The following is a 25,161-nucleotide window of genomic DNA, read 5'->3' as shown; positions in this document are numbered from 1 at the left end:
TTTTCCTGTTAACACAGTATATAAACCCTGCCTTCACAGTCACGTGTCATTCTCTGTGATTCGGTTTTCTCATCTGTATGACGGGAGATTAAATGATCCCTATTCCAAAGCTGTGTTGGGGAGACTAGAAGAATAAATAATCTGATGTTTACTTCAGGATTTTTCCCCATATTTTTATGATTCAAAATTTTGTGAGAAAATGGTAAGGAATAGATTTTCATCTCGGGGTTAATAGTCCCTCAGCATTTCATTTGTAATATAAAACAGTTTTCAAATTCTTTCTTAAAGTTTTCTGTGCTAAATAAATCACTTTTGAGATACATTTTCTCTTCTGATTTGTCAGGATATTACCTTTGCTTGTACCACAGTATTTTTTTTATAGTCTCCATATATTTATTTTTCCATTTACCTTGTTTGAATGAAGACACATCTGGTGAGACCTGGTTTTCATTGGCAGATAGAATGCATGGACTTCTTTCAATGGCTCATCGTCGTCTCGAATGAGAGTCATATTCTCTCTTCAGTTCTGAAACTAGAGGGAAGGTTGATATGCTCAGACCCAGCACTTTCCCGTGACGTGAGGTATATTCAATCTTTATTGCCTCAGATTCTGTTACTTTGATCCAAAGGAGGACATGATAAATGTCTATAAATCCCGCCATGTGCAGTTAACGGGGGGGAGGGGGGGTGTTCCCGAAGGCACGCTGCTCACAGCAGTCTGCCTTCTCGCCTGCAATTCTAGGGCCTGCCGGCTCTCTTTCCTACTTGCACTATCAATCATTTTTGCTTTGCTTTCTGGTAATCGCAATATCTGACTGGCCGTGCATATAAAAGCCTAGGAAGACTCATAAGATGACTCTGGCCATTTTAAAAATAAGTTATCAAATAGGGGAATGTTTATTTAGTCTGGCATAAATTCAGTGTTTTTGACTGAGGGTCAGGTGAAGGGGAAGGTGCAGTATCTTTCTTCCCTTTTTTTTCAGATGGACTGCATTTTTTTTGTTCCTTGAGCTAAATCATAGGTAAGCTGCTGATTTAGTCTTCATTTCACCTCCTTTGACTTTATCCTTGGTGGCAATTCTCCCCAGATTGTGTAAAATCTGTTTCGTGAGGTTCAGTTTTCAGTTGTATTTCAGTTTGTATCATTTTCCAGGGTTTGTCTTAGAAACCACTTCAAAGTCACTGTTATGTTGGAGTCTTCAAAGCTGTATATTTAATAAATCTTTTAAATATTCAAATAAATATTGACGTACAGCTATGGTCTATAATATTTTACTTTGAAAATTCTTTGAAGATGGCCATCTTTATGTTATATACTAATTTTCCTTCCTTGTTTATTATAGTTAAGACAGTTTATTAACTATATAATACAGGGGTATGCTTTGTTGTCATATTTTGTGAATATCTCATAATCTAATGTCTCCCATCACAGCTAACCATTCAAAGGGCTGATAGGCTGTTGATTTTAACATGGAAGGTGCTTCATGTCTAGTATTTGGCCATGCCATACCCTGGTCAGTCCTATAAATGTCTGGAGAGCCACTATTGCAAATGATGATATATGCATATGTAATAATAAACACCAAATTTGTTATACAGTTGTAATTCATGGATAATCCTGGGCTTTGAGGGTTTTGACCAGGAGTGACTCATTGCAGACAATTTAGTAAGTCATGAAAGATCTTTACAGCACTAGGACTTCAGTATCTTTGAATTACTCCTTGACATAGAGGTCTGTCTTTTACTGAAAGCCGATGTCTTTCTTTTTTTTTTTAATCAAGTGACAAGAGCTATCCATCATATGCTTTCTGTAAATGTATATTAAGAGCATAATAAGTCCAAAGAATGTTTGAGGCCCATGGTGTAAAATGACAAACACACCAGTCTTGGTTCCATCTTCATGACCTGATAGCCTTTATCTCAAACTTGACCACACTTTCACAAAATTTTACAAAATCATGGTTACCTGTGCCACTATTCAATAAGTATTTTTTCTTATGTTGAGAAACTTTTTTCTTAAAGTTTTTTTTACTGATTTTTTACTTTTTATACTTTTTTTATTATGTTCAATTAGCCAGCATATAGTACATCATTAGTTTTTGATGTAGTGTTCAGCGATTCATTAGTTGCATATAACATCCAGTGCTCATCACCACATGTGCCCTCCTTAATACCCACCAACTGGTTACCCCATCCCCCACCCCCTCCCCTCTGTAACCCTCAGTTGAAAGAAGCTCTAAGAAATGTCCATGAAAGCAAAATATAATTTTTATATATGTAATATCTACTAAAGTGAATTATCAATTATTAAGATAAAGAACAAGTCCTTTTTATGTACTAACCAAAATCATATTAAGAACCACTAGCTAGTGGGGTGCCTGGGCGTCTCAGTCAGTTGAGCCTCTGATTCTTGATTTTGGCATGGGTCCTGATCTCAGGGTCATTGAGATGGAGCCCCGCATCAGTCTCCACACTCAGCGGGGAGTCTGCTTGGGATTCTATCTCTCCTTCTCCCTTTGCCCATTCCCCCACGCTTGTACTCTCTTTTCCTCTCTCTCTCTCTCAATAAAATAAATAAATCTTAAAAAAAAAAAACCAAAACACTATACCACACTTTTGGAAGCAGTGACCAGAGCAAGGATTCTGAACTGGACAGCCTGGAAGGGGCTGGCTGGCATCCTCACTTTGGGAGAGGGGGATGACGTGAGGAGATGAGTGCTGTGGTCAAACTGTTTGTCCTCAATCTGTCCCTAGGAAGTAACTACTGATGGGTAAAAAGCCATTGGAAAATACTAACCTTGGAAGGGAAGCATTCATAATAAATAGTAAATGTTTTGTGTAGTTTTGTACATTTCGTTATGCATTATATATACTTTCAGTGTAAGACTTTTTAACAGAAGGCTAAGAGTACAGATGAACTTTGTAATTCATAGCAATCCTCAAATGCATGTGTACTTAAATGCTCATTGTGTGCGAAGCATTTTTTTTTATCAAGGATCAAATCATTTGAAATTTTATATCCAGTGGCATTAACATGGAATGTTGAAAGGAAACCATAATAAGATTTATTTTGTGGCCTTAACTGATTTTCAGTCTCGTTAAGAGATAAAACTTAAACATATCCTTCAAGCCTTAAAGCTTAAACTGCAAAATGTGTGACTCTGACAGATGTGCCTCAGGAGTTCAGATGGGATGAGATCATTGTGTGCTATAGGTCTAGGGGCTTTGTTCATGAAGTCAGACTCTGGCCAGCCCTTTGAAGCCTTGAGTCAACAGGGTATTCCAATTGGAGGGCATTAAAGCGATACCACCAATAATGTTTGGTAATGTATGTGCTAGAAAAAACAATCCTTAATCAGTTTTTTTGGATTTGAAGATCTAATCTTGTTTGCATTTCTTCCAAGCCTTAGACTCATTGCTCTAGTTACCCAGAAAGTCACACCTGTGGCATATTGTATTCCATAAGGGTTTGTTGATGTGTGTATACAAATAAATTTCAGTATATTATTATACATAATATAAGCACGGTAAAGGTAACTATTGTGTTAAAGTGGTCCAGTTATAACCAGAGTGGACAAAACGATTACGTTTAATCTGCAATGATAAATTCAGAGTTTTAGTGATCTTATATTATGTGTAGTTTTTCTTAAGTGGTTTATTTTTGTAATCTTAGGATTTTTTTGTTATTCTTTAATTTACTAGTTTTTTTTCTTTTTAAAAGTGCCATTGAATTATTAAGAACTAAAAAATTGCAGACTTATTAGAAAACCTATTTGAGAAATAGCCTTCAGAGTTATATAATAGACAGTAGTACAAAATTATAAGTGTGGAATCATTATATCCTTGGGTGTCAACTTTATCTTTCCATATACAACACACGAGCAGGATTTCAATGTTTATTTACAATAATCCTTAAGTATTACAGGCTAGCCTAGAAGTTTCATAAATCATCTATAGAATCCACTTAATTTGGAATAATATGTTTAAAGTAGTTTTTATTTAAGCTCCTGTCTAAAATACTTCGGCAGTATATTCTTAAGCAGCATATTTTCCTTAAAAAATGATTTTCCTGGAACCTGTTTTAATTCGTTTTCATTTGAATTTAGTATTGTAAACACAGATTATATTAATCCATAAGCAAAAACATAAGCGAAAACTGAGCAAAGATGATTGAAAGCTTTAAAAATAGCTGAAGGTCTATTTAAAATAGCTGAAGGATGAGTTCTCTTATCCATGGCCCATTTAAAAAGTAAATATCTTCATTCATTTTATTATATTTTTTTATTATACTTGCATCATTCCTTATCTTTGGTCAAATTTGTAAATCAGAAACTCAGAATGACACATTAACTTTTGGTTACACTCACTGGGTACCTGTGATTGCTTGTTTGTTTTGTTGATTTCCTGTCTTTGCCAGGAAAATAGTTTTAAATTGAATCCTTTTTAGACATGTTCACCTATAAATTGCCTGAATTTGTTCCAGTTCCTTTTTTCTTAGTGCTAATATTTGCAAGGAATTTCTTACACCACTTCCCATCATAAGCTGATTAAAACCCCTATGTTGGCATCTACTTAAGAGAAGTTGCAGCTGCCTACAAACTGAGCAGTTAATAGGAAGGATGGTGGCCTTTTTCTTCCCACATTGGTGTTCTTTGCACCATCCATTATACACTAAGAAAAGCTCCTGCTTGCAATCATTCTGTTTGCCTATTGGATTTTCCCTCCGTATTTACTTTTAGTATTTTGAATCACTCAGCAGTCAGTGTTCTCTGTTATCTTTTCGCCATTACTTTTTCCTTTGTACAGTTTCTCTAATGAAATTTTCCAACATTTTTACAAAGCACAGCTTTTTTGTCATATAATGATAGCAAGGTATAATATACACATAGATTGCAGCATAATTGGGTTAAATTTTGGAATACTGTGAAACATGTACTGATGAGAAAAGTTACTTAGTTACCTTTACGAAATGGCTCTGTATTAAAAGGATTTCTTAATCTGGGTGGTATTTAAATATCAACTGCATGGGGATTGAGCATTCTTTTGAAGCACTCACTCATTCCATATATCATTTTAAAAAAGAAGTTTGGATTAATAAACCTTGTGGAAACAACTTTGCAACATCAATGTATTTATAGATGAAGAGGATAAAAGCCATTTAAATGTAACAAGGATAACACCTTCAGGAAGATTATAGAGAGGAGTTAATTTCACAGAGATGGCATACTCAAAAGGAAACTTTCTTAGAAGTAGAGGAAAATAATATGAGCTCATCTTTTCATTCAAGATTTAAGACAAAAACATTTTCTTAAGTTCACTTCAGCCTTGTGGTTTTAAAACACTATGAAATATTCTCTGTCTTGAAACACTTCAAACTTTAGTTCTAATGAGATTCCCTTGGGTAAGATAAATAAATAAGAGGGAGGGGAGGAAAAAGAAAATCGTATTACAGTAAAAGAAGAGGAAAAAAAATGCTGGTTAATGTGTAATTAATGTGTAGAAGGAAGTGAAGGAAAGAAGAAATAGGAAGAGGCATGAAACGGGGAAGTAAGTCAATCAGTTTTGTTTAGTAGACTCTCCTAATTTATCTTAGGCTCCTGGCTAGGATTCTAGTCCTTTTAGTGATTAGATGGATGACAGGATTACAAAATCATGAACAGTTAAGACAAACAGTCTGACTATTGTATAGTTACACTTAAGCCATAGCATTTGATCGATATGAATATATTAATTTGACAAATGTATACTGCACACCTCCTTTTGGAAACACACTATTTGAGTTGTTGGGAATGCAGCAACAAACTATACATGCAAGATTTTTGGGTCCAAGGAGCTTATCTTTGGAAAGGAGAGAAGGGCAATAAAGCAAACATGTGTTAGGTAAGATGATTTCAGAGAGTTTTAAGTACTAAGGGGAAACATAAAGTGATGTGATGAAGAGCCCTGTGGCAAATAAAATGAAAAAAACTATCCTATTCCTGACTACAAAATTGCTACCTTTTCATTCATCTTAAAAAAAAAAAAGAAAAAAGAAAAGATGTGGAAGATCTTTGTGAAGGTGGTTAAATAAATCTACTGAAACAGAAGCTGGGGAATTCCTAAAGGCTCTGGGTTAAACTGGGGTGGTGTCTCCACCACCTAACTGAGAGGTAGGAGAAACAAGATTTAGAACATTTTAACATCTGATGTTTTTGAGGAATTGATATCTTTTTCCACAGGGCATTTGTTATGTTCCATACCTTTTGTTTTGGCTTTGGATGTTGTTACAAATCTGATGCTGTCATTTTCCAGTTGACAGGGGCACAGTGGGGTTGCTATTGCTCATTGATTGTTATGGGCAGTTTTATTGTGGTTTCCTTTCTTTTCAGTAGCTATCTTTGTAATTGTTCAAATAGTCTTAAAAAGAAAAAAACCCATAAAATGTAAATAAATGGACAGAGGAATATCATGTTCACTGGTAGGGGAATTTCATATTACAGTTATGTAAACTGTTCCCCAAATAATTTTATAAATTAAACATAATTTCAATGAAATTCTGTAAGAATTTCATGGAACTTTATCTGCTAATCTGAAAACTGATGTAGAAAAACAAAGGCCATGAGTTTTGCCAACACGTTAAAACTTATTATAAAGACATAGAAATTAAATGGTGTTTTTGTAAAAGAATAGGCAAATAATACAATGAAAAAGAATAAAAAGATCAGAAATTTATTCACATTTATGTAGAGTAATTTGATATATGAAACAAAGAGTGGGGAAAGTCTGAACTATGTAATATGTGATGTTTAGAGCATTGGCCCTCCATATGTGAAAATATAAACAAGTAAACATGGCTCACACCATAAAGAATTTTTTTGAGCATTCAGGAATGAAATATAAAAGAATATCCTTTGACATTATAAGGTGTAGTTTCTTAAATAAGACACAAAAGACTCATAATTTGGCTATTGTGTATGTGACAAAAACCATACCAGAGTTAAAAAAAAAAAAAGTCAGAACCAACCTTCCTTTCCTTGGTCTAATAAAAGCAGGCATGGATAGGCATATTTGGTGAAATATGTCTCCTTCCTAAGTTTATTCCTTAAGGAGTATGAGATTATCAGTGTTCATTTTAATATAGAATATATTTCACTTCAAGATATATCTGAGTAGTACACAGATACATTGTTGCTTGAAGATGACAAAACTCTATTGGGTCAAAGTGCTAGAAAACTGAACTTTTATTAAAATAAAAAGATTGCTGTGTGAGCAGATTGAGTAGTCCGTATTGAAGACTGCTGCAAGAACAATAGTAACTAATATGTATTGGGCTTTAACCATGTTCTGGACCATATTTTGTTTAAAATTCATCTCAGTATATCAAATTGACCACATAAAATGTCATAAAAGTTAAAGTCAAAATGATGATATTTGGAGTCTAACTGGCTGGTGACATGGTAATTCCGTGAATAGGAATGCAAAAATAATGTAGAAGAAGGACTAGCCCTCATAAATGATCGTGAGTTTGAAGTAGGATATATTGGCTTAAAGAGCCAATGAGACACTTGGGAATGTGATTGACATGGAAGAGAGTTCTGAGCTATTGCTATAGATTCAAAGAGCATATGCTTATCAGAGGTATTTATTTAAATACAGAAAGTACTTGAGGTCACCAAAAATTTGAGAGTATGGAAAGAAGACTGAGGATAAAATCTTGGACAAGAACCTACTCCAGGTATAAAGGAGGCAGGGCTACAGAATCTAAGATAGATAAGGTAGGATAGGAAATAGAAAGTGGTGCTAGATAACGTATTAAAAATGAAGCAATCATGGGGCACCTGGTTGGCTCAGTCGGTTGAGTGTGGGACTCTTGATTTCGGCTCAGGTTGTGATCTTGGGGTCATGAGATCAAGCCCATTATCAGGCTCCATGTTGTGAGTGTGGGGCCTGCTTAAGATTCTCTCTCTTACTCTCTCCACCCCTACCCACCTGAGCACACATGTACCTGCTCGCTCTCTCTCTCCTTCCTAAAAAAAAAAAAAAAAATAGAATCCATATAAAGATGAAAAGATTAATTCATAGCTGTCTTATCTTCCGATTGGTGGTTGGTGGTTTATTGATAGAAAACAGTTTTAAAATCAGTCTCTGGAAACATGTGTATTGCTTACCTTTGTATTGAAAAAAGAGTTTGCTTCTAATTTTGTGAGAGATATTTTTACATGTCCTTTTCCCCCACCTTGGGTGTTTTTGTTCATTGTAAAACATTATTAGACTGTCCTCTATCAGATGCGCTGACCCATCCTTTGCATTTTCAGTGCTCGTGACAGATAATCCTCAAATAGCAATGTTTGCACAGGCATCATTTTCAGAGCCATTTATTTTTGCAGTGCTAAAATTTTATTTGACTTTAAAGTGACATATGAAAGATTTAGTTTCTAGCTCAACAATTAGTTGTACTTTAGATTTAAAAAGTACATCATTTGAAGTTTCAAAATGTTTCCCTTTCTTTTTAGTGACAGGTATGACTGTCACGAAAACCTGTAGATGTATGCTGTTGATTGTATTTAATATACCCCTCTTTTTGTCACAAAATACTTAATTTTCTCACATGATATTACTTTTTGTCAGTAAATCAAATGATTTGATCTTTTTTGCTTGAATCTAACGTTCACTTTTTTTTTTTTTTAACACTTGCATGGATTCTTAGCACTCCCATTGATTGCTTTGGGTTTATGGTTTTAATTTTAGGAACTCTGTTTAATATAGAGAAAGTATTAAAACTAGCTATAATCTCATGCTTATGAACATCAGGAGAGACAAATCATTTAAAATATGAACCTCATGAGGTTATGTTGAATATTTTTCAGTTCTCTAAACCTCCTCTAGATGACTTGCTGCTTTTCTTAAGGTAACAGCAGGGAATGGGAGAACTGATAGATAACTTCCCCTGAATTAAGTACACTTGATGTTGGCCATGATGTTAACATAGTAGCTTTCTACCACCTGCACTACCACCAACCACCACCATCTCCTGAAGCAAAAAGACACGAAAAGATTGTGAATATGGAGATTTATTACATTTTTTTAAAAGTCACTTAGTTCAAGAGGTAGAAGGACCACCTAGCAGCATTGTTGAGAGCTTTGTAGTTCAAGTAAGTAACACTTGAATCTGTGACGATGAGCCAGGACTTCTGCAACTGCCTGGCCCCAGGCTTTCTGCCCTTATCTCAGCAAACAGTGAGTGAATACTTATTGACCTCATTATTTGGCATAGTTCTGAAATCTAATTCTCCTTAGAACGTGTTTGTACATGATTTACTAAAGATTTCAGCTTAATACACTTGCTAAAATATTTTATTCTTGACTAAAAGGTTAACTTTGAGTAAATAATTTTATTTAATTGCAATTTCACCCCTTTTTAGGACTTTTATGATATTGGACCTTTTACACTGTAGTCTACTATTATACTATACTTTTTCTGGAGAGAGGGTACATGAAAAAATACGAAGGAAATCACAGTTAATGACTGTCTTTTCTATCCCACTTATACCCTTCAATAACAAATAGAGACGTGATGATGATTCCTGTGTATAACATGACCCTGTATCCAATGACAATTTAAAAGGTACCCACTGTATGCTGTTTTACCATAAATTCCCTGTACTATACCCGCTGAAGGACTAAAGAAGAGAACCTACTTGTTATACAATTTTTTTTTGAAGAATTTATTTATTTATTTGACAGAGAGAGAGAGAAAGAGCACAAGCAGGGGGAGTGGCAGGCAGAGGGAGAACCAGGCTCCCTGTTGAGCAAGGAGCCCGATGCAGGACTCAGTCCCAGAACCCTGGGATCATGACCTGAGCTGAAGGCAGATGCTTCACTGACTGAGTCACCCAGTCACCCCTATAAAGTTGTTAAGAAAAAATTGTTTTAGTTAATATAGTTGAGTGAAATTTTTAATTACCTATATAGAACTTATACATATTTATACTATTTCTATATGTATAGTATATATAACTGCCATCTTTTAAACTTTCTTTACTCTCCTTTATGAACTAGAAGGTCTGGTGGAGAATTTCAATTATATTGTTCTAACAGTTTTTTAAGATCCAAAAATAACAACATGTACAATCTTTGTGTTACTGCTTTTCAGCCTGACCTAACAGGTTTTTTTGCTGTTAAAAAGAAAAAAAAAATAGTAGAGGGAAATTTCTAATGTTGTCTTAAGTATCGTCTGAAAATGAATCACTATTAATCCAGTCACAAAAGAACTTGGATCAAATGAGATATATTTTATGCTGTTTGACCCACCTACATGGCTTAGAAGAACCACCACCTCTTTAAAAATACATGAACTCCTGCTACTACTCATCAGGGGTACTGTTGATGGTAGCATTGAAAGAAAACAGCTTTGGGTGCCTGGGTGGTTCAGTTGATTAAGCATCTACCTTCTGCTCAGGTCATGATCCCAGGGTCCTGGGTTGGAGCCCCACATCGGGCTCCCTGCTCATCGGGGAGTCTGCTTCTCCCTCTGCCTGCCGTTCCCCCTGCTTGTGTTCTCTCTCTCTCAAATAAATAAATAAAATCTTGAAAGAAAGAAAGAAAGAAAGAAAGAAAGAAAGAAAGAAAGAAAGAAAGAAAGAAAGAAAGAAAGAAAGAAAGAAAACAGCTTTGTCATCAGAGCATCTTCCCTGGTGGGACCCACATTTGTTATTTTGTTGTTGGTGTTGTCGCTATGTTCATGATGTCTTGGTCCGGTTAGAGGTTTTCTCCTTGGTGGAATGGTAATGATCAAGTCTTTTGCAGAGCATTACTGTGAGGTAGTTCATGTGAGTGCCTAAAAGTTTCTAACCCACTATTAGTGCTCAAACATTAGCAACTGCTCTTATCATTTGCTCTTAAAAACTGTTATAGTAAATAAATTCTTCTTGTTGAAATGTACAAGTGCAGTGAACTTATCTGCTGTATTCTTTTATGTATACATTTCTTGATAACAGATCTCTAAAATTTCCTTAGGACAGATAGTACATTTTTAGTGAATGTAAAGAATTCTTCCTTTTTTTTTTAAAGATTTATTTATTTATTTATTCAACAGAGATAGAGCCAGCCAGCGAGAGAGGGAACACAAGCAGGGGGAGTGGGAGAGGAAGAAGCAGGCTCATAGCGGAGGAGCCTGATGTGGGGCTCGATCCCACAATGCCGGGATCACGCCCAGAGCCGAAGGCAGACGCTTAACCGCTGTGCCACCCAGGCGCCCCTTCCTTTGTTTTTAAATGACATATTTTAGATATATTTTTCCAGAAAATATTTTAAATACTTTTATACAGGTGCATTGGAAGTCTATGAAATGTTGTCATTATTTTTATGTAAAAAACATACAATACCTATTATATGTACATATATCTGTATTTTTTTTTTCCAGCTCACTCTAAAACTCAAGTTAGTGCTTCAGAATGCATTTCTTTTTTAATGCTTGATTGCTAAATCAGTTATTCTTTTACACTGATACTGTTTTACCAAAATGGCACTGTTAGCCTGCCTGATTCTGGAATGAAGAACTCATTGTTTGTTTTGCTTTATAATGGGCAGGTTATTTTGGGAGAAAGTGTTCTTAACCTTGATTTCATAGATAAAAGGGTGCATACATAGTTTTTAGGGGCTGGATGAATACACTGAAATTGTATGCTATCGTGTGAAAACTATGAGAGTATGTCTTTAGATATATAATTTTCTGGTTTGAGCACCCATATCTTTCATCAGATTCTCAAAACTTTCTCAAGTCATTGGTTTAAAAGGATAAAAAAAAATAGTTCTTGTTTTTAAATACTTGGTTCAGAAGTTTAACATACTTGAGGAATTCTGAAGCCTAGTTTTATAATTGGAGCAATTATAAAGGAACAGAGGATTATAGACATTATTTAGCAAATCATGTCAAGGTTTGTTTTTGTCTCAAAAACTTCCTACATTATTATATTCTTCTGTCCAGATCATCCTACTGGCATGCTCTTTACCATAATGGTTCTACTGTATTCTTCCACCATACCATAATACTTACATTCAATTCTAAATATTATTACCCTTGATACCTGTCATCTGGCACAGAAAAATTAAAGCATAAGGCTAACTAAAACAAATTTTGATACTGGAATTGTGGTAAGGAAGGGAATCGTGAAGAGAAAAATCTCACATTTTTTGTTGCTTAGTGTATACGTGTGTTTCCAAAGTCTAGCCAAGAGAATGGAGATGTTATTTTTTAAACAGATACTTAACTTTTGATTTCAGAAAGGAAAATCATATTTTCCTTGAATATGATGCTCTTTAGATGAAATCTCGCTGTTGGAAGTTTTATTTCAGAGATCATGGCAAAGCAATTCCAAATACGAATTTAACATAACTTTATTCCATGGAAATCTATCTGATGACCTGGCAACAGCTGCTGGTGTCTGTTCAGATCAATTTTTCTTAAGCCAGCAATCTTCAGAAAATAATGATAGGCCGGTAATCAAGCCATATCTCATCCTTTTGATCTACGAAATTTTCTTTCTAAATAGATTTGCAGGTGAACCAGGGGCCCTATTCCAAGGCAGTTCAGCCAGCAACAAATATTTATTGTATATTATGTGTGAGTCACCATGTTATACTTTGAGTGTTGCAATATACCAGTAAAAAGCAATGGAAACCAAACAAAACAGAAATGTAGGCAAAATCCATGATCTTTTAGAGTTCAATTAAATTACAAGCAGATACTTTAAAAACCAGATAATCAAGTACGTAAATGAATATATATGTGAGACTCGCATTCCTTGTGAAGGATAAGCAGTCTTTATTTTTTAGTACAGTTTCATTTTCCATTATTTTTAACCCTAATCATTAAACATAAATTTTTTTAAGATTTTATTTGTCAGAGAGAGACAGAGCACAAGCAGAAACAGTGGCAGGCAGAGGGAGAAGCAGCCTCCCTGCTGAGCAGGGAGCTCAATGTAAGACTCGATCCCAGGACCCTGGGATCATGACCTGAGTGGAAGGCAGATGCTTACCTGACTGAGCCACCCAGGCGCCCCTAAACATATTTTAAACGATCTCTTATCTTTTCTGTTTTAATGTGGAGTTTATCATTTTAAAGGAGTACCAAATTCTGGAAGAAAATTTATAATTGGTAGTAGAATTAATGTCACCCTATTGTTCTGAGCAATGGAATGGAGCCAGAATCCAGCAAATCAGTAATAATTGGTCAAACTGTCTCCTGCTTCATTGGTAATATTAGAAACACCTCACAAGCCATTAAAAAGTAGTTAAACAGAAATGGTTTTAGGATTGCTGTTTTTGTTTTAACCTACCTTAAAATTAAGTACTGTAAATATAATAATATTACCAAGTTTATGAAAACAAAAAAAAAGTTCTACTCAGTGGGCTAAGTTGAATAAGGATTCTAATAGGAAAACCTATACTTAAGAATTAATCACATAGATGTCCAGGTTGAAAGATTTTCTGAAGTCTTATGGTAGAGTGGAAAGAGAATAGGATTTAGACTCAAAAGCTCTGGATTGAAGGTTAATGTCATTTTTCACTGGGGTGGCCATATGTTCATGTTTTCTGGGGACCATCATGGTTTCTGTCTGTTGTCCTGACATAATTAATACCACCCTCTTTTATTCTTAAAGCTGTTTTGGCTTGGACAAGAAATTATATGGTCAACCTACTATGCCAACCAACACTGTGTTCACAGTAATGAAGTTTGCATAATACATTTGGTTTTCAAGGTTGTGTGACAGCCCAAAAAAAAAAAATATATATATATATATATGTAAAAGAAAGTGTTTTATAATCTGAAAATCATTATAAAAACAAAGAGTTGTATAAATATTACTTTATTCATTTGGGCTGAGTGATTATGGTGACTATATAAAAGTGAGTAGTTTTATTTTAATCAGTCATTCTTGAACAAATTGGTGTTACTTTTGTTCGAGTAGTTGTGTAATACCCTATTTTCCCAAAGTGTGTTATGTTGAAATAAAGTCACAAACCATGACTACCAGGAGTATTGAAACCTAGACTTTACTGCGATAAGGATTAGGGATATATTCTATTTAATTAAAATTTTGATGGATTTACTAAACCGAATGAGAAAAGTGGAACCAATTATTTTGTAATATCACTAATATTCAATTCAGTTTTGAATGTTCTTCCAGTCTGTTTCTGTATCATCCTCAGGATGTATCTATGTGTCCTCTAGGATCTTTGGAAAATGTTATTAATTTTACTATTTTTATAAGCCATTATTAGTAATCACAAATTTTAATGTTTATCCCTTTGAATTTGATCTTAAGTACACAATTTCTCCAAGAAATTTCGTGAAGCGCTTCTCCTGAACCCCGTTTTATTCAAGATGATCCATTTAACCTCTGTAAAATGTCTGTATCTTAGCCTTTGAATTTTTGCCTGGGAAGCTGTTAGATGTCTTGTATTAATTTGAAGCAAAATAACACATAATAGTATTTATCAATAGCAAGTGAGTTTTCAACCACTTCAAGGTCTCCTTTATCAATAGTAGGAAGAAACTCATTCTCCCTAAATCTGAGAAGCCATTAACTGAACATCAGGAGGACTACAGAAACTTGGCAAGCCAAGAGTCAGCTCACCATATGGAACTTTAAAAAATATAGCTTCTGGAACAAGATTTTTGGGGCTAATAATTACTTCTTCACAGGGTTGTTAAAAACTTTAAATAGATAATGTGTGTGAAAGCATCTGGCTAGTAACTTGTAAGCTACTGTTGAGTCGTATTCAATAGATATTTGAGGAGTAAATGAGCAAGCTCTGGGAAGAATGAAGAGTCAAGGGAATATATCCTACAAAATAATGCTCTTTCTTTTATTTTTTTCTATGCCAGCCAAGACCCTCTCCCTTAAAGATTGATACAAATGACCATGAATAAAAGTTCATTTGACTGACTCACATAATAATTTTTACAAGCTTTATGTGTCTTTTCAATCATTCAAATTTTTTTACTTCCAAAATCTGATTGAAGATTCTGAACCACCTAGATTAGGATGCGAGGTCACCAAAAGACTCAATTTTACTATCTCCATCTACTGGCAGGGAGGAACTATACCCAAGCATCTGGACTGGCATAGAAAAGAGGAGAAAGAACATTTAAAAGGTAAGCAAAACATATATTTCTATTTACTCTGAATTTTTAAACTTTTCTTATTGTGTACTCTAACGTACTCTCACATAATTAAGGTTGATATAGTGAACCATATTAAAGAAGAGGATTAGTCTTACCTGATTTTTCAACATGAACTAGCACAGATTTGAATGCCTTCCATAATGGGAGTCTTTTCTGTCTTTGACTTGTAAATTTTACCTAGTCGTTCCAATGGTCCTGTGTTGTTTTTGTATTCCTAATGATCTTCAGACTGTAGTGTGCTTACTAAAATGTCTCTATTCTCATTTCTGTATTCTCTGAAAGGTTAAAGAATAATTTCCCCTGGCATTTTATTTTGACTGTTGTGGTATAGAGAGAGTAGAAATGTGTTTGTCAAAGTGTAATGGATGATTCTTGTGTTTCTTAGACTTTTTTTTTTTCCATCCTTTATTAATAAGTATTTTCTTTTGGCAGAAAGTACTTAATGAAAAGTTTCTTGTTAGTGAGTAAAAGTTTTAATATATATTTATATCAGGTTTTTGTTATGTTTTGTTTTGTTGGTATATTGCTTCCTCACCAGAAATCTTTTGTTTTGGTTGACTTGGTTTTTGTTGGTTGACTTTAACAAGAATGCAACATTGCAATTGAATTTTCAAGTATGATAACTGCTGTAAAATAGTTGATAGTCTTTGTAGTTGTACAGAAATAGATGTGTGTAAATTTAGATCATGTATTTTAAATGATTAGTTGTTTTTAAGGCTTGTGATATGCACGTCTTTCTTAAAAAGCCCTGTCTCAACTTGAGAATAAGACTAAGTGCCATTTGTCAAGATAATTAGTACTGTTATACTTGCTGCAGTTAAATTCTTTTTTTTTTTTTTCTGTTCCTTTTCTCCTGCTCTTTTGACCCCTGAGCATTTATTTCCGTATCTTTACTCTATTTTGGGGGACAGTGTTCCATTTCTGTCAGAAGAGGAATGGATGGATTCATAGGGAACATGGGTGGAGAATTTTCAACATCAAAATTGGGTTTCATGAACAAGAATTTTCAAGGAAATGCTATGTTCAAACAGGTCTGTTTACTTGTTGGGAGGTCATGAATGCAGCTGGTCCATTTGCTGGCTGGGGGATTACACTCATATAAACAGTGCAAATACCATAAAGAAGGACTCTCAAATCTTGTGGCATCTGACGGTGTCCAATCTGACAGATATATCCTCAAAGTCTTCACTGAGATCAGAAGATAGGGAAATAGGTATTTTTGACTACAGTTGAAGAAAGTAGAGATAATGAAGTGTTGAAGAATAATCACTCCTCACAAACGAAACTTCTGCTAGACTCTTTAAAGTCCAGTTCAGTCCCTATTTTAAATAAAAGTGTGTATTTTGAATCTGTTCTAACCTAGGTTCAGCGTCTCTTTTTAGACCTTTTCCCTCAGGATCTTTGGTTTAATTTTGAAACTATTGTCATAAAGCTAGCCGTTGCTAAAGAGTGCTGTTAATGGGCATATTCAAGCCAATTAAAAACATCTTTGCTTTAGAAGTAAAATTTAGGCAACCTATTTTCCCACAAAAGTGATGTGTTTATTTTTTACTTATGGCTTTCATTTCTTTTAAAAGCCTCACGTTTATATTTTATTTATATTTTAATGTTACTTCAAGATAGACAAGAGTTGTTGACGTGGTGTGGGGTGAGACAGTGGTGTTTTCCAGCAGGGCAGAAAGACTAGAACATTCATGAGCACAGTTTGTTTAATTAGCCTTCAAAGGGGCAGTCATGTCCCAGTATAGTTGCTCTTCATTTATTCTTGATGTCGTTATGTGGAATTATTGCTGAAACCAAAGATCTTGCTACAAATATTAACTTATAAATCTCAAATATTGTTTATGGAAACACAAACACTATTACTTATCGGCAACATTTAATAACATTTAAAACATACGATAGGAGGACATGATTTGTAAAGAAGTGATTGAATTTATTATTTTTACTGTCTTCCGTATTATTCATAAGAGTATCATAGGCTTATGGCTTATACATTATATGCATTCACCTGTGACCGTGAAATGCTAGTATTAAGTGGGAAGCAGCAGTCTCATTTTTCAGCATAAATGATTGCTGAATATATGAAGACTGAAATAAATCTATTCCTATTTTATTGTTTCTTAGGAATCATTTATTTTGCTTAATTGAAAGCTTAACCTAAAAGAGAATTTTAAAGATATTTTAAATATTCACTAAAGGCATAAACTAATGGCCTTACCTGCATGTTTTCTGTGAAAGAGTAAGTTTGTATTGATTACCTTTTCATTATTATTTTCATTGATGAATTTTAAACATCTTCCTATCAGAATGTAAGTACTGTATCTAACCATTGTGTGTTCACAAGGAAATAGGTAGCTACTTCCAAATTTGAAATTGATGGTAAACTACAATCTGAATGTCGTAAATTCTATGTCCAGTGCAGACAGAAAATGGACATATGTTGAGTCTTCAAAACAGATGAGGTTCTTTAGTGAACATATTTTCTCTTAAGTAAGATTGTTTGTTTGTTATGTATTATGAATTTGTGCTTAATCACACTAGCCAGTTTTTGTCATAATAATATTATTTCATATAAATGTATTCAGTTTAAAATATTTCAGAACTTCTAATATTTTATATAAACTTTCTACATTGAATAATAGTTTTAATTCAACGAGAGAGTTGATTAAGTATTTAAAAATGCAATCAATAGCAAATCTTTAAAGGGAATGTTTATTTTGTAATGTGACTTACTCCTAATTTATTTCTATTTTACATTCTGGTTTTGGCCTTTGGGGGGTATCTAAAATAATGCACAATTTAACACAGGATAAAAAATAACACCATTGCCTAAACATGGTTCACTATAATGGGGTGTGTATACAACCATATTCATTACTAATTGGTGTGCAATAAAAGCTTTACAGAGACTCTGTGTTTATATATACTTGGCTATTTATCCCCTGACATAATAGGTAAGAAGATTATTGCCAGTTTATCTTTCATAATTGAGCCTTCATTTGAAAATGTTGTATCCCATTGTGTAAAATCAAAATAGGTTATTTTTACCCTTACCTTAAGGCTAGAATACCATGCTGTCAAATCTTTACCATTCTATATCTCATGCCTCAGTACCAGAAGAATTTTATAGACCTTACTGGCTGTGTTCTTTATGATGTTAAATCAGATATTTTAGAGTATGAAAAGGGAACACTAATAATAATCACCCCAGGATCACAGGACTAAATGAAGGACATCCCAGGCAAATTCAGACATGTTCACTATATAATGATTTTGGCTGCAAATGTAAAATACACACACACACACACACACACACACACACAAAACTCTAATTGGCTTAAGTAATACAAGCAATTTATTTAGTCATGTAGCTGAGAAGCCCAGACATGGGATGAACTTATTGTGTTGTTTGAGCTGGGATCTAGCTCCATTTTTTGTACTATCGTTTATCTGCCTAGTTCTGTGCATTGACTTTTTCATCAGACTGGATTCTATTACAAGCTTTATGGCTACAGTAGTTCTGGATCTCACTTCTTTACCCAAAATGATCTCATTCTCAACTGTTGAAGAAAAGCCATTGGATTCTCTCTGGTTGGCCCATTAAAATCGTCCATGAGTGAGGGGAATGGGCTTATATTGGTTTTCCAGGCATACTTCTGGGTAGGGTCAATCCAGCCCTTCTTTTCCAGTGGCTGCTTCAGAGTAGTGATGGGGATGTTGGGGATATGCTCACATATTAACTTTTTCTCATTGCATGTGGAAGATATGCTTTGAACTTCCTGAACAAAGACCCCCCATTTCTTACTATCACTTGTAGTTAGATAGGTGGCTAATGTGTGAATTCTTGTGTGTCTCAGTAAATGCAAAATATTTAAACCTTTTTTTAAAGATAGTGTCAGGTCAAGGAAATGGCAAAATTTCTACAAAGCTGTTTTTTTTTTTTCTCTTAGTGAACCTGTAGAATGAAATCAAAAATTTGAAATCTCCACCTAAACATCATTGTTTCTTGCTCAATTAATTTGATCTTTGCAAAGATTAGAATCTTTGTACACATGAACAATTTTGCATTATCTTACATAGCAATCTCCTATTCACTGACATCAGAAAAACTTGATACCTGATAATAAATTTTCCCTCATTGTATTTTAACTAGGCAGAATATTTTGGACAAAGTTTCTGCTTCACATACATACTGATTTACAGTTATCAAGGTGATTAATTTATATGGTTATCATTTCGTGTAAACTTTAAAACAGCTTATGATTATCTTAAGTTTATAAAAGGTAAAGTCTGATATCAAGTGTCTTGCGTAAAATAACAACTTTTATCATAAGTTTATTCATATTTCAGAGTTAAGATAAAATAATGATTATAATTATGGAATTCTTGGAGTGTGGTAAAATTATGAAACATGTTTTACTTTCTTAAAATAAGCAAGCATGTTAAGAAAATGACAAATCTCAATAATGAGTACTCTGTGACCTATCATCTTCAGCTGAAATATATATGTAGGTTATAATAGATGGACTTTGAGTAAGATATCAAATATGAATTAAGGGGTCTTAATTAGAAGGAATATAAATTGTAAAATCTTCTTATCCTTATCATGTGCAGTCACTAGGATCTTAGGCATGGAGAGTGAAACATCGAAATAATATGTAAAATTGTCTTCTGACATGTTCTTGCTGTAGGATATTATATATATATATACTATCAATATGTATGAGGTAATGCCATGAGCAAGGCACAGAGCTATACAGGTGGTTAGCTTCTGGACTTAGGGTAAAATGCCTTTACAGTTTAGGAATGGAAGTAAGGAAGGTAAACCCATACATTATCATTAAAATATGCAGTCCTAAAGGAATGTACAATGGGAATCAAAGATGGAATTCTTTCTTTCTTTCTTTCTTTCTTTCTTTCTTTCTTTCTTTCAATTCAATTTAATTAACATATATTGTATTACTAGTTTCAGAGGTAGAATTTAGTGATTCATCAATTGCATGTAACACCCAGTTCTCATTCCATCGGTTGCCCTCCTTAATGCCCATCACCCAGCTACTCCATCCCCCCACCCCCCTCCCCTCCAGCAACCCTCAGTTTGTTTCCTAGAGTTAAGTTTCTTATGGTGTGTCTCCCTCTCTGTTTTCATCAAAGATGGAATTCTAAAAGAGGAAACATCTGAGAAGTGGGTTTTGGTAGCTGAATATTAGATACTGTATACCTAGTTTAGGAATGATATTAACATACAGTCCTAGAAGTTGTCACATTAAGAGGACAAGGCTTTGTTTTGTTTGTGATATCCCAAGTACCTGGAACAGAACAGGAAACATAGTAGGTTTCCAATATGTAAGTTTTGACTATTCGGTTCCTTGAGGAATAAAGTGATCATCTTCTGGGATAAATTCAAGAACCTCACTTGAGCGTATCTTAAATAATTATATTTGTTTTATGGTTTACTTAATATTAACAATCCCTTATTTTCTTTTCCTTAGTGAAAATGTATTGTAATTTGTAAACAGTTTGAGGTAGACAGTGCTATTGATTGTCTTTATTTTATTTTGCTATTGTCCTAAAGGTATGGGAATGAGAAGATTGAGCCTATCTAGTATACTGTTGTATTTTAGTGCAATATGGTATAGTATTGTACTTTAGTATGAATAGTCAGAATTCTAAATATGAAACATAAACAGGGTACTTCTATACAGATTGGAATTTATGGGGAGAGGTTTGTTTGCACTATGGAGCTCAAGTTCATCTTCTTTCTACAGCATCAAGTAGGATTAGGATGAGATTATTCTGGATTTTCTAGGCAAAAAGGTGCCAGTTCATGGAGTCAGTAAAACTGTGTTCATGTGGGTGTGTTTGTGTATCATGTGATTTTGACTATCATTAAAATTGAAATTTGTTAATTGAGAGTTAATGAGAGCGATAGCAAAGATAACTATATAAACAAACTAATAAAATAATATAAACAAGGATTATTATAGGCAACAAGAAGAAGGAATGAGACCAATGAATATGTATATTTAACAAGTAAGGATTTGAAAATAGAAATTTTTTTTAAAAAGCATAATTTCAAAATAATGTATATTTGGAAATAAACACATCAGAAATCGCACAGGATGTCTGTGAAGTCTGTCAGTTTACAGGTGACATGTCGCTACTGTCTTGCCCATGTGAAACAGGAACCAGAGTTCTTTAGAACTCTAACCAATTTTGGAGACATTCCTTTTTTACCTAATTCTTAATCCAAGGGTGCTTGGTGGCTCAGTCAGTTAAGCATCTAAATCTTGATCTCAGCTCAGGTCTTGATCTCAGGGTGACTGAGTTCAAGCCTCACACTGGGCTCTATGCTGGGTATGGAGCCTACTTACCAAAAAGAAAAAAAGAAAAAGAAGACCTAGAAAGTAGAATGATTTCACTAAAACATTGTATGTAATTCTTAATCCTACAGCTCTTTTCTGCAACAGTCGACCTAAAACAATATGGAGAAAGGATATGGATTTATCTTTTTTTATGAGTTACATATTATCTAGAAACCTCTTTTTTAGTATTCTTTTTATTAATAATATATTATCAAGTATTATAATTTTTATTTTAATTGTTTTTATTTTTAAGTAATCTCTACACTCTGTTGGGGGCTTAAACCTATAACCCCGATCAAGAGTTGCATGCTCAGGGCGCCTGGGTGGCTCAGTTGTTAAGCATCTACCTTTGGCTCAGGGCGTGATCCCAGGGTCCTGGGATCGAGCCCCGCATCAGGCTTCCTGCTCCGCTGGAGCCTGCTTCTTCCTCTCCCACTCCCCCTGCTTGTGATCCCTCTCTCGCTGACTGTCTCTCTGTGTCAAATAAATAAATAAATAAAATATTAAAAAAAAAAAGAGTTGCATGCTCTACCAACTGCGTCAGCCAGGAGCCCCTCAAGTACTATAATTTTTATTGCTTGCTATTTCTCTTATTCCTACCTTCTTTCAGTCATAGTAAATGTATCTTTAAAGGGACTGATACTATGAGATGCATAGCAAGTATTATGAAATTGCTTTGACTTAATGATAAACTAATCAAATAATATAGATATGATTCTATGTAATTGAATTATATGTATAGTCAATAATCTTACAGTATTTACATTATTATTTTTACCAAGGTATAATTGATATATAACATTATATTAGTTCCAGGTACACAGCATCATGATTTGATACCTATTTACATTGCAAAACGATCACCACAATAAGTCTAGTTAGCATCTGTCATCATACATAGTTGAAATTTGTGTGTGTCTTCAACAGAAACTTACTAGATATACTCTCTCAGCAAATTTGAAATATGCAGTACAGTATTAGTAACTGTAGTCATCGTGTTGTATATTACATTACATCCCCATGATTTATTTTGTAACTGGAAATTTGTGCCTTTTGGCCCCCTTTACCCATTTCACCCACCCTGGCGATCACCAGGCTCTTCTCTGTATCCATGAGCTCTTTTTTTTTTTTTAAGATTCCACATGTGAGATCATAGAGTATTTGTCTTTCTCTGTATGACTTATTTTTGTATAATGCCCTCAAGGTCTATCCATGTTGGTCCAAGTGACATTTTTCCTTTTTATGGCTGAATAATATTCCATTGTATATATAAAGCACATTTCCTTTGTCCCTTCACCCATTGATGGACACTTAGGTTATTTCCCTGTCTTGGCTGTTGTAAATAATGCTGCTGTGAACAGGAGGGGTGTAGATATCTTTTCGAGTTAGTGTTTTTATTAGTATTTACATTATTAATCTCCCTTTTCCTTTTTTTTTTTCTTCTATTTTTGGTTCATTTTAGTTTTCAGTACTTCTTAAGAGGGTCTGGGCAACATAATGTAAAAAGGCATATAATTATAATTTTTTAAGTCCATGTTTAGATATATTTTCATTTCTCATGCTAAATTCACCATCTAAGATGAACCAAGATTTATTCTTCTTTAGAATACATGGCTAAGAGCATGGTATAATATTTTAGTAATTTGACTACAAACATGTGTTTTATTTCCTTGCTATTTTTCTCTGAGTATACTGTCCACTGGACATAGGAAAAGTATATGTTCAATAAAACCGTTACAAAATATATACTTGTCTCTTCCTCAAAATACCAGTAAAGTTATATGTTTAGAACTACGATATTTTAAACAACAAAACTATAAATGTAGTCCCTTAATTTGGTACAACTTAATGTTTGTTGCTTCTTTTTTTTCTGATTATAGGCCTAGTTGTTTGAGATTTACATAAAACTTTGACAGTCATGTGTAAATCATATGTGTTTGGTGGCAAACCTCACTGCATTTAAAGACGAATTTTGGGGAGCAGCAATTTAACTTAAAAGGAAATTTACGATTCTTTTACCACAAAGAAGACCTAGATGTTTGGTCTTTAAATTATGTTTAATTATAGTTTAATGGAATTGTGGATTATAAAGGGAAAAAAAGATGTAAACAAAATTTAAGTATATACATTTTAGCAATGAGCTTTTTTGACTGGTTATAAAAATAGAATTCAGATCTTTTAGTAGGTATGTAGTTTTCTAGGTTGTATACGAAAAAATAAACAGTGCTATATTTGTAGAGTGCCTTGGATTATGTAAGGCATTTTTTTAGACAAAATGGGGCAAGTAATAAATTTTAATAAACCTAATTGGAAAAATTAATTCATTAAAAAATATTAGTTGCCAAATGAGAAGGACTTTTGATATAAACTGCTGCTATAAACACCTTTGAAATATGCAGGTTATTGGAAGAAAATTTAGAGGGTGGAGAATATCCCAATTTTAAAGGAAATCTTTGAAAACAGGTAATTAACTTAATGTAACAGTAAATTTTCATCATTTTTAAAAGATAAATTGTCAGTATAGAGGAAAATTCATCTAACTTGATAGATCCTTCTGTGTTCCTTGGAAATATACTTGTGCTAAATTATATGCATCAAAGAAGTATTAATTATTTCATATAAGTTAATATAGCCAATAGCAGTATTAAATATTAGCATCCACTGAGAGGGAACGTGTTTCTGAATAGGTTACTTGTGGCTGAGGACAAATTCAGGCACTGAGAAGAATGGCAACATTAAATTGTCTAATATAAAAATTCTATAGCAGTTAATGCACATTTACTAATATGATGATATTGCTCATAATGTGTACTATATATATTCACTGAAACTTACATTTTTCTTTACTCTGTCTTCCTGATTATAAGTTAGATCATATAAAATAATACTTACCAGATTGATGAAATAACCAAGGTTAAGAGAATGAAAAAGCTGCTTTAAGAATCATAACTACAACTTATTAAAATTATTTTGGGTTTTTTTAACAGAAAAACAGGTTATTCTTTAACCTAAATAACCTTCTAACTAATACATGACCCTTGGTATTCAGTCTTTTAAATTCTAGAAGCTTCTTAGAGCAGCATTCTTTTTTCAAGATTTTATTTATTTATTTATTTGAGAGAAAGAGAGAGTGAGAGCAAGCATGGGAGCAGAGGGAGAGGGACAAGCAGACCCCTACTGAGCATGGAGCCCCACGTGGGGCTCAATCTCATGACCCTGAGATCAGACCTGAGCCAAAATCAAGAGTCAGAGGCTCAACCAACTGAGCCACCCAGTGCCCCTAGAGCAGTATTCTTAAATGGCATTTTATCAATGGGAAATAATGTGATTTGAGTAACAAATACTCAATGAGAAGTTGCTGCAGTTGCTGAAGTTGCAGCTGATGAATGGGGGAAAATTCACTATTTGTTTTTTTAACAATAGAGTTATATGCGAAGTTTCCTTTTATTTTAGTGTGACTCATCTTTTATTTGTTCTTGGAGATTCATGTGTTAAGTCAGCTTTATTGTGATTTTAGGAATCTGTGAGTTGGTAGTTTGGCATTCCGGTAATTAAGAAGACTAATACGTTATGCTCTTTTGAGTATAAATGGACACAGGTTTTTACTCAATAATGTTAAAATAA

General features: G+C 33.9%; 1 protein-coding gene across 4 annotated transcripts in view; it reads left to right on the top strand.

The window, feature by feature from the left end:
* PDGFC (platelet derived growth factor C) overlaps positions 1-25,161 on the top strand; it is a 201,329-nt gene that overhangs the window by 89,553 nt on the left and 86,615 nt on the right. The gene's annotated exons all lie outside the window — the stretch shown is intronic.

Source organism: Ursus maritimus, unplaced genomic scaffold (genome assembly GCF_017311325.1).
Source record: "Ursus maritimus isolate PB19 unplaced genomic scaffold, ASM1731132v1 scaffold_11, whole genome shotgun sequence".
In the NCBI taxonomy this organism is placed as follows: domain Eukaryota; kingdom Metazoa; phylum Chordata; class Mammalia; order Carnivora; family Ursidae; genus Ursus; species Ursus maritimus.
The sequence above is the reverse complement of the archived record's forward strand: the minus strand, read 5'-3'. Positions and strand labels throughout refer to the sequence as shown.